The sequence below is a fragment of the Idiotropiscis lumnitzeri genome, unplaced genomic scaffold (assembly GCF_059441095.1).
Source record: "Idiotropiscis lumnitzeri isolate Australia: NSW breed Sydney's pygmy pipehorse unplaced genomic scaffold, RoL_Ilum_1.0 HiC_scaffold_67, whole genome shotgun sequence".
In the NCBI taxonomy this organism is placed as follows: Eukaryota; Metazoa; Chordata; class Actinopteri; order Syngnathiformes; family Syngnathidae; genus Idiotropiscis; species Idiotropiscis lumnitzeri.
The window spans coordinates 380,429-392,157 of NW_028283605.1; positions in this window are offsets into that span (position 1 = coordinate 380,429).

Here is an 11,729-nt window from a genome sequence, read left to right on the forward strand (position 1 = left end):
ACATGTGAAGTTTTGGATTTTTAGCAGCACGTGCAGGAGAGTTATTAAGCATTTTGTCCATTGCGGCGAAGGAAATCTTAAGTGAAAACTTTGAAGCCCCGCCCCCGTCATATAGTATTTCGGAAACAAAAATTTTTAGCCCCAGTGTTTGTCCCAGGTCTTAAGATGCTACAGACAGAATTTTAAGGCAATCAGATGAAGCCTTTAGGATCAGGGTGCAAAAGAATGACCCCTGTAAACATGCAAAAAAGGGCAAAAATCGGACTTTCAAAAATTCATAACTCACTTCCTGTTCATATTAGACGTTAAAATATCAAATTTTTCGCCATGCCCGATGAGACTGCCAAGTTTGGTGAGTTTTTGTGCATGTTTCGGGGGTCAAAAATGCGATCGAACAATCGGAAAAATAATAATAATAATAATTTCTACAAAAACAATAGGGACCTCGCCGCGGTCGCTGCTCGGGCCCCAATAATAATTTCTACACAAAGTCCATTGTGGTGACCCGCCCCCTTTTAAGTAAATTCAAAATGGCCGACTTCCTGTAAAACCTAGCTCATTGCTCCAAGAGACTTTTTTGTAGGTCTTGGTCTTATACATACAGTGAACCCTCGCTACTTCGCGGTTCACCTTTCGCGGGTTCAGTGCTTCGCGGGTCTAAAAAATATTCGGGGGCATTGTAGTTTCGCCGAGCGGCACGACGGGGCGCTGGAGCAGTTAGACGGCCGGCGTGCGCCGAAGAAGAGCGTGGGCGAAGAGGAGAGTGGACGAAGAGAGCACGTTCCCCCGGACACGATCGGTGGCGACGTTTCGCGCGGTTCGGACCGTACCAGAGCTCCGGCCGGCGTGCGTGGCAGTTAAGCCGTAGAGGAGCACCTTTCCCGGGCACGGGCGGTGCCAAGCGGCCCCTAAGTTTAACCGAATGGAAGCTCCGGAGGAGGAGGGCATGCTCGCGTCACAGTAAGCCGAAGAGGAGCACCTTCCCCGGGCACGGGCGGTTCCAAGCGGCCCCTAAGTTTAACCGAATGGAAGCTCCGCAGGAGGAGGGCATGCTCGCGTCACAGTAAGCCGAAGAGGAGCACCTTCCCCGGGCACGGGCGGTGCCAAGCGGCCCCTAAGTTTAACCGAATGGAAGCTCCGGGGGAGGAGGGCGGGCGTGTGTCACAGTGAAGCCGAATTGGAGCACCTCTTCTGCCCGGGCACAAGCGGAGCGCGAGGCTGTCAGTTATGAATGAATAAATAAATGAATAAATAAAGAATGCCACCTTTCATTTCACAGGGCACACCGGACGGCGTACCAGCAGGTAAAAGTCGGAGTAATTAAATAAATACAAAAAGAATGGTTGGGGAATAAAAAAATAATAAGTTTTAATAATAATTTGTTTTTTTTGTTAGAACATGAATTTCACTCTCTGTCTCTCTCTCTCCCCCCGTATATATATATATATATATATATATATATATATATATATATATATATATATATATATATTTATTATATATATTGTATATTTTTTTTAAGCATTTTTGAAGGTGCGCCGCTACTTCGCGGATTTTCAGTTTTTGCGGGTGGTCTCGGTCCCCATTAACCGCGATAACCGAGGGTTCACTGTACTCCATAAAATTTACAAAAAGCGAGGTGAAACACTCAACCAGGGCTGCTTTTTTGAACATTTCTCGAGGGCCATGGCGAGCCATTTCAAAAAAGCTGCACAACTAACGTATAAAATATTGATAAATTTGCTCGGCCTGATGTGTGTGTAAAGTTTCACGAGTTGTCGTTCATATTTAGAACCTCATAATCAGCTTTGTTTTATTGCCGAACAGTGCAATGCCACTCCCACAACTTTTCATGAAAAAGGACGAATTTCGTATTGGGACATCCTCATGGCCGAAACAGTCATCCGAGCATATATGAGGGCGACCTTGTTGAGTTGCACGGAGAAAAACATCCAAGAAAATAACTTGTATTAGCTTTTACCAGTTGGTGGCGCTACTACTACGATGAAAAATAAGTTGGTAGATGTCTTCAGGGCTTAAGTATCCTCAAATGTGTGCAACTTCGAGAAGATAGGATCACCTGAGTCATGTTGCTGGAGCTTTTGTTGCCACAGAGTACAATCGGACTTTTCAGCACCGTAATAGCCACGCCTTTTGCCAAAACGTCACAAAATTCGGCAGAGAGTAAGATCATTGTCTTGAGTCTTTTCTGACTAATTTTCAGTCGGATTCGTCGAAAGGGCACCGTGCAGTACGTGAAAATTAAAATAAAAACTAATTTTTGATTCCACTTGGCGGCACTGTGTGTATAACAAAATAATAACATTAAGATGTCTTCAGGTCGGGACGTTTTATTTACAGGTGAAGGTTTGGATTTTTAGGAGCATGTGCAGGGGAGTTATTAAGCATTCATTTATTTGTATTAGGTTCATTTTGTCTTCTTATTATTGATATTTGACTGATTCATTAAAAGCAGACAATTATGTTTTAGGTTAATTTTTTCACTGACATGTTTCGGCGAGTCTTTCGCCTTCTTCAGAGTGTCGCATGATGGTGTCTTGAGCTGATGTTCCATGAGGGTGTGACTTACCTGTCAAAAAAATGAAAAATCAGAGCAGTAAAAGAACAAGCACAACATGAACATTACAAATCAGCAATCACTGACCACTGCAAAAGGGAAAACCACATCATGGACCGGGAGAAGGGCAGGGTCATCCGCACCGAAGAGAACAAACAACAGCGCTGGATCAGAGAGGCCATTGAGATCTGCAAGCGAGGCATAAAAACCATGAACAGAGACAAGGGAGCCTTCATCCTCTCTACCACCTGGACCAGCATCTTGGCAGAGTGAACGGACAGCGGGGGGCGTGACTTGGCTTCATTCTTGTGACAGGTAAGTCACGCCCTCATGGAACATCAGCTGATAAAGACGGGCCACAAGACACCATCATGTGACACTCTGAAGAAGGCGAAAGACTTTCGTATTGTGACATCCTCAAGGCCTAAACACTCATCCGAGCAAATGTAAGGTAGATTTTGTTAACCTGCCCGGAGAAAAAAATCAACGAAAATAATTTGTATTTGTTTTAACCAGTTGGTGGCGCTACCACTGCGATCAAAAATAAGTTGGCAGCCGTCTTCAGGGCCTGAATATCCTCAAATGTGAAAAATTTCGAGAAGATGGATCATCTGAATCATTTTGCAGGAACTTTTGTTGCCACGGAGAATAATCAGACTCTGCGGCACCGTAATAGCCACGCCCTTCGAAGGAAAGTCACAAAAATAGGGATAGAGTAAGATCAATGTCTTGAGTCTTTTCTAGCCAATTTTCAATCAGATTCGTTAAAAGGGCACCGTGCAGTACGTCAAAATGTAAAAAATGATATTGATTGGCGCAAGGTGTATAACTGAATATAAACATATAGATGTCTTCAGGTACAGACTCTTTATGTACATGTGAAGTTTTGGATTTTTAGCAGCATGTGCAGGAGAGTTATTAAGCATTTTGTCCATTGCGGCGAAGGAAATCTTAAGTGAAAACTTTGATGCCCCGCCCCCGTCATATAGTATTTCGGAAACAAAAAATTTTAGCCCCAGTGTTTGTGCCAGGTCTTCAGATGCTACAGACAGAATTTTAAGGCAATCAGATGAAGCCTTTAGGATCAGGGTGCAAAAGAATGACCCCTGTAAACATGCAAAAAAGGGCAAAAGTCGGACTTTCAAAAATTCATAACTCACTTCCTGTTCATATTAGACGTTAAAATATCAAATTTTTCGCCATGCCCGATGAGACTGCCAAGTTTGGTGAGTTTTTGTGCATGTTTCGGGGGTCAAAAATGCGATCGAACAATCGGAAAAATAATAATAATAATAATTTCTACAAAAACAATAGGGACTTCGCAGCGGTCGCTGCTCAGGCCCTAATAATAATAATAATAATAATAATAAAAGTAATAATATTTTCTACAAAAACAATAGGGACCTCGCCGCGGTCGCTGCTCGGGCCCCAATAATAATTTCTACACAAAGTCCATTGTGGTGACCCGCCCCCTTTTAAGTAAATTCAAAATGGCCGACTTCCTGTAAAACCTAGCTCATTGCTCCAAGAGACTTTTTTGTAGGTCTTGGTCTTATACATACAGTGAACCCTCGCTACTTCGCGGTTCACCTTTCGCAGGTTCAGTGCTTCGCGGGTCTAAAAAATATTCGGGGGCATTGTAGTTTCGCCGAGCGGCACGACGGGGCGCTGGAGCGGTTAGACGGCCGCCGTGCGCCGAAGAAGAGCGTGGGCGAAGAGGAGAGTGGACGAAGAAGAGCACGTTCCCCCGGACACGATCGGTGGCGACGTTTCGCGCGGTTCGGACCGTACCAGAGCTCCGGCCAGCGTGCGTGGCAGTTAAGCCGTAGAGGAGCACCTTCCCCGGGCACGGGCGGTGCCAAGCGGCCCCTAAGTTTAACCGAATGGAAGCTCCGGAGGAGGAGGGCATGCTCGCGTCACAGTAAGCCGAAGAGGAGCACCTTCCCCGGGCACGGGCGGTTCCAAGCGGCCCCTAAGTTTAACCGAATGGAAGCTCCGGAGGAGGAGGGCATGCTCGCGTCACAGTAAGCCGAAGAGGAGCATCTACCCCGGGCACGGGCGGTGCCAAGCGGCCCCTAAGTTTAACCGAATGGAAGCTCCGGACGGAGGAGGACGGGCGTGTGTCACAGTTAAGCCAAATTGGAGCACCTCTTCTGCCCGGGCACGAGCGGAGCGCGAGGCTGTCAGTTATGAATGAATAAATGAATAAATAAATAAAGAATGCCACCTTTCATTTCACAGGGCACACCGGACGGCGTACCAGCAGGTAAAAGTCGGAGTAATTAAATAAATACAAAAAGAATGGCTGGGGAATAAAAAAATAATACGTTTTAATAATAATTTGGTTTTTTTGTTATAACATGAATTTCACTCTCTCTCTCCCCGTATATATATATATATATATATATATATATATATATATATATATATATATATATATATATATATATATTTATATATTTATGATATATATTGTATATTTTTTTTAAGCATTTTTGAAGGTGCGCCGCTACTTCGCGGATTTTCAGTTTTCGCGGGTGGTCTCGGTCCCCATTAACCGCGATAACCGAGGGTTCACTGTACTCCATAAAATTTACAAAAAGCGAGGTGAAACACTCAACCAGAGCTGCTTTTTTTTAACATTTCTCGAGGGCCATGGCGAGCCATTTCAAAAAAGCTGCACAACTAACGTATAAAATATTGATAAATTTGCTCGGCCTGATGTGTGTGTAAAGTTTTACGAGTTGTCGTTCATATTTAGAACCTCATAATCAGCTTTATTTTATTGCCGAACAGTGCAATGCCACTCCCACAACTTTTCACGAAAAATCACGAATTTCGTATTGTGACATCCTCATGGCCGAAACAGTCATCCGAGCATATATGAGGGCGACCTTGTTGAGTTGCACGGAGAAAAACATCCAAGAAAATAACTTGTATTAGCTTTTACCAGTTGGTGGCGCTACTACTACGATGTAAAATAAGTTGGTAGATGTCTTCAGGGCTGAAGTATCCTCAAATGTGTACAACTTCGAGAAGATAGGATCATCTGAGTCATGTTGCCGGAGCTTTTGTTGCCACAGAGTACAATCGGACTTTTCAGCACCTTAATAGCCACGCCTTTTGCCAAAACGTCACAAAATTCGGCAGAGAGTAAGATCATTGTCTTGAGTCTTTTCTGACTAATTTTCAGTCGGATTCGTCAAAAGGGCACCGTGCAGTACGTGAAAATTAAAATAAAAACAAATTTTTGATTCCACTTGGCGGCACTGTGTGTATAACAAAATAATAACATTAAGATGTCTTCAGGTCGGGACGTTTTATTTACAGGTGAAGGTTTGGATTTTTAGGAGCATGTGCAGGGGAGTTATTAAGCATTCATTTATTTGTATTAGGTTCATTTTGTCTTCTTATTATTGATATTTGACTGATTCATTAAAAGCAGACAATTATGTTTTAGGTTAATTTTTTACCTGACATGTTTCGGCGAGTCTTTCGCCTTCTTCAGAGTGTCGCATGATGGTGTCTTGAGACCCGTCTTTATCAGCTGATGTTCCATGAGGGTGTGACTTACCTGTCAAAAAAATGAAAAATCAGAGCAGTAAAAGAACAAGCACAACATGAACATTACAAATCAGCAATCACTGACCACTGCAAAAGGGAAAACCACATCATGGACCGGGAGAAGGGCAGGGTCATCCGCACCGAAGAGAACAAACAACAGCGCTGGATCAGAGAGGCCATTGAGATCTGCAAGCGAGGCATAAAAACCATGAACAGAGACAAGGGAGCCTTCATCCTCTCTACCACCTGGACCAGCATCTTGGCGGAGTGAACGGACAGCGGGGGGCGTGACTTGCCTTCATTCTCGTGACAGGTAAGTCACGCCCTCATGGAACATCAGCTGATAAAGACGGGTCACAAGACACCATCATGTGAAACTCTGAAGAAGGCGAAAGACTTTCGTATTGTGACATCCTCAAGGCCTAAACACTCATCCGAGCAAATATAAGGTAGATTTTGTTAACCTGCCCGGAGAAAAACATCAACGAAAATAATTTGTATTTGTTTTAACCAGTTGGTGGCGCTACCACTGCGATCAAAAATAAGTTGGCAGCCGTCTTCAGGGCCTGAATATCCTCAAATGTGAAAAATTTCGAGAAGATGGATCATCTGAATCATTTTGCAGGAACTTTTGTTGCCACGGAGAATAATCAGACTCTGCGGCACCGTAATAGCCACGCCCTTCGAAGGAAAGTCACAAAAATAGGGATAGAGTAAGATCAATGTCTTGAGTCTTTTCTAGCCAATTTTCAATCAGATTCGTTAAAAGGGCACCGTGCAGTACGTCAAAATGTAAAAAATGATATTGATTGGCGCAAGGTGTATAACTGAATATAAACATATAGATGTCTTCAGGTACCGACTCTTTATGTACATGTGAAGTTTTGGATTTTTAGCAGCACGTGCAGGAGAGTTATTAAGCATTTTGTCCATTGCGGCGAAGGAAATCTTAAGTGAAAACTTTGAAGCCCCGCCCCCGTCATATAGTATTTCGGAAACAAAAATTTTTAGCCCCAGTGTTTGTCCCAGGTCTTAAGATGCTCCAGACAGAATTTTAAGGCAATCAGATGAAGCCTTTAGGATCAGGGTGCAAAAGAATGACCCCTGTAAACATGCAAAAAAGGGCAAAAATCGGACTTTCAAAAATTCATAACTCACTTCCTGTTCATATTAGACGTTAAAATATCAAATTTTTCGCCATGCCCGATGAGACTGCCAAGTTTGGTGAGTTTTTGTGCATGTTTCGGGGGTCAAAAATGCGATCGAACAATCGGAAAAATAATAATAATAATAATTTCTACAAAAACAATAGGGACCTCGCCGCGGTCGCTGCTCGGGCCCCAATAATAATTTCTACACAAAGTCCATTGTGGTGACCCGCCCCCTTTTAAGTAAATTCAAAATGGCCGACTTCCTGTAAAACCTAGCTCATTGCTCCAAGAGACTTTTTTGTAGGTCTTGGTCTTATACATACAGTGAACCCTCGCTACTTCGCGGTTCACCTTTCGCGGGTTCAGTGCTTCGCGGGTCTAAAAAATATTCGGGGGCATTGTAGTTTCGCCGAGCGGCACGACGGGGCGCTGGAGCAGTTAGACGGCCGGCGTGCGCCGAAGAAGAGCGTGGGCGAAGAGGAGAGTGGACGAAGAGAGCACGTTCCCCCGGACACGATCGGTGGCGACGTTTCGCGCGGTTCGGACCGTACCAGAGCTCCGGCCGGCGTGCGTGGCAGTTAAGCCGTAGAGGAGCACCTTCCCCGGGCACGGGCGGTGCCAAGCGGCCCCTAAGTTTAACCGAATGGAAGCTCCGGAGGAGGAGGGCATGCTCGCGTCACAGTAAGCCGAAGAGGAGCACCTTCCCCGGGCACGGGCGGTTCCAAGCGGCCCCTAAGTTTAACCGAATGGAAGCTCCGCAGGAGGAGGGCATGCTCGCGTCACAGTAAGCCGAAGAGGAGCACCTTCCCCGGGCACGGGCGGTGCCAAGCGGCCCCTAAGTTTAACCGAATGGAAGCTCCGGGGGAGGAGGGCGGGCGTGTGTCACAGTGAAGCCGAATTGGAGCACCTCTTCTGCCCGGGCACGAGCGGAGCGCGAGGCTGTCAGTTATGAATGAATAAATGAATGAATAAATAAAGAATGCCACCTTTCATTTCACAGGGCACACCGGACGGCGTACCAGCAGGTAAAAGTCGGAGTAATTAAATAAATACAAAAAGAATGGTTGGGGAATAAAAAAATAATAAGTTTTAATAATAATTTGTTTTTTTTGTTATAACATGAATTTCACTCTCTGTCTCTCTCTCTCCCCCCGTATATATATATATATATATATATATATATATATATATATATATATATATATATATATATTTATTATATATATTGTATATTTTTTTTAAGCATTTTTGAAGGTGCGCCGCTACTTCGCGGATTTTCAGTTTTTGCGGGTGGTCTCGGTCCCCATTAACCGCGATAACCGAGGGTTCACTGTACTCCATAAAATTTACAAAAAGCGAGGTGAAACACTCAACCAGGGCTGCTTTTTTGAACATTTCTCGAGGGCCATGGCGAGCCATTTCAAAAAAGCTGCACAACTAACGTATAAAATATTGATAAATTTGCTCGGCCTGATGTGTGTGTAAAGTTTCACGAGTTGTCGTTCATATTTAGAACCTCATAATCAGCTTTGTTTTATTGCCGAACAGTGCAATGCCACTCCCACAACTTTTCATGAAAAAGGACGAATTTCGTATTGTGACATCCTCATGGCCGAAACAGTCATCCGAGCATATATGAGGGCGACCTTGTTGAGTTGCACGGAGAAAAACATCCAAGAAAATAACTTGTATTAGCTTTTACCAGTTGGTGGCGCTACTACTACGATGAAAAATAAGTTGGTAGATGTCTTCAGGGCTTAAGTATCCTCAAATGTGTGCAACTTCGAGAAGATAGGATCACCTGAGTCATGTTGCAGGAGCTTTTGTTGCCACAGAGTACAATCGGACTTTTCAGCACCGTAATAGCCACGCCTTTTGCCAAAACGTCACAAAATTCGGCAGAGAGTAAGATCATTGTCTTGAGTCTTTTCTGACTAATTTTCAGTCGGATTCGTCGAAAGGGCACCGTGCAGTACGTGAAAATTAAAATAAAAACAAATTTTTGATTCCACTTGGCGGCACTGTGTGTATAACAAAATAATAACATTAAGATGTCTTCAGGTCGGGACGTTTTATTTACAGGTGAAGGTTTGGATTTTTAGGAGCATGTGCAGGGGAGTTATTAAGCATTCATTTATTTGTATTAGGTTCATTTTGTCTTCTTATTATTGATATTTGACTGATTCATTAAAAGCAGACAATTATGTTTTAGGTTAATTTTTTACCTGACATGTTTCGGCGAGTCTTTCGCCTTCTTCAGAGTGTCGCATGATGGTGTCTTGAGACCCGTCTTTATCAGCTGATGTTCCATGAGGGTGTGACTTACCTGTCAAAAAAATGAAAAATCAGAGCAGTAAAAGAACAAGCACAACATGAACATTACAAATCAGCAATCACTGACCACTGCAAAAGGGAAAACCACATCATGGACCGGGAGAAGGGCAGGGTCATCCGCACCGAAGAGAACAAACAACAGCGCTGGATCAGAGAGGCCATTGAGATCTGCAAGCGAGGCATAAAAACCATGAACAGAGACAAGGGAGCCTTCATCCTCTCTACCACCTGGAGCAGCATTTTGGCGGAGTGAACGGACAGCGGGGGGCGTGACTTGCCTTCATTCTTGTGACAGGTAAGTCACGCCCTCATGGAACATCAGCTGATAAAGACGGGCCACAAGACACCATCATGTGACACTCTGAAGAAGGCGAAAGACTTTCGTATTGTGACATCCTCAAGGCCTAAACACTCATCCGAGCAAATGTAAGGTAGATTTTGTTAACCTGCCCGGAGAAAAAAATCAACGAAAATAATTTGTATTTGTTTTAACCAGTTGGTGGCGCTACCACTGCGATCAAAAATAAGTTGGCAGCCGTCTTCAGGGCCTGAATATCCTCAAATGTGAAAAATTTCGAGAAGATGGATCATCTGAATCATTTTGCAGGAACTTTTGTTGCCACGGAGAATAATCAGACTCTGCGGCACCGTAATAGCCACGCCCTTCGAAGGAAAGTCACAAAAATAGGGATAGAGTAAGATCAATGTCTTGAGTCTTTTCTAGCCAATTTTCAATCAGATTCGTTAAAAGGGCACCGTGCAGTACGTCAAAATGTAAAAAATGATATTGATTGGCGCAAGGTGTATAACTGAATATAAACATATAGATGTCTTCAGGTACAGACTCTTTATGTACATGTGAAGTTTTGGATTTTTAGCAGCATGTGCAGGAGAGTTATTAAGCATTTTGTCCATTGCGGCGAAGGAAATCTTAAGTGAAAACTTTGATGCCCCGCCCCCGTCATATAGTATTTCGGAAACAAAAAATTTTAGCCCCAGTGTTTGTGCCAGGTCTTCAGATGCTACAGACAGAATTTTAAGGCAATCAGATGAAGCCTTTAGGATCAGGGTGCAAAAGAATGACCCCTGTAAACATGCAAAAAAGGGCAAAAGTCGGACTTTCAAAAATTCATAACTCACTTCCTGTTCATATTAGACGTTAAAATATCAAATTTTTCGCCATGCCCGATGAGACTGCCAAGTTTGGTGAGTTTTTGTGCATGTTTCGGGGGTCAAAAATGCGATCGAACAATCGGAAAAATAATAATAATAATTTCTACAAAAACAATAGGGACTTCGCAGCGGTCGCTGCTCAGGCCCTAATAATAATAATAATAATAATAATAAAAGTAATAATATTTTCTCCAAAAACAATAGGGACCTCGCCGCGGTCGCTGCTCGGGCCCCAATAATAATTTCTACACAAAGTCCATTGTGGTGACCCGCCCCCTTTTAAGTAAATTCAAAATGGCCGACTTCCTGTAAAACCTAGCTCATTGCTCCAAGAGACTTTTTTGTAGGTCTTGGTCTTATACATACAGTGAACCCTCGCTACTTCGCGGTTCACCTTTCGCAGGTTCAGTGCTTCGCGGGTCTAAAAAATATTCAGGGGCATTGTAGTTTCGCCGAGCGGCACGACGGGGCGCTGGAGCGGTTAGACGGCCGGCGTGCGCCGAAGAAGAGCGTGGGCGAAGAGGAGAGTGGACGAAGAAGAGCACGTTCCCCCGGACACGATCGGTGGCGACGTTTCGCGCGGTTCGGACCGTACCAGAGCTCCGGCCAGCGTGCGTGGCAGTTAAGCCGTAGAGGAGCATCTTCCCCGGGCACGGGCGGTGCCAAGCGGCCCCTAAGTTTAACCGAATGGAAGCTCCGGAGGAGGAGGGCATGCTCGCGTCACAGTAAGCCGAAGAGGAGCACCTTCCCCGGGCACGGGCGGTTCCAAGCGGCCCCTAAGTTTAACCGAATGGAAGCTCCGGAGGAGGAGGGCATGCTCGCGTCACAGTAAGCCGAAGAGGAGCACCTACCCCGGGCACGGGCGGTGCCAAGCGGCCCCTAAGTTTAACCGAATGGAAGCTCCGGACGGAGGAGGACGGGCGTGTGTC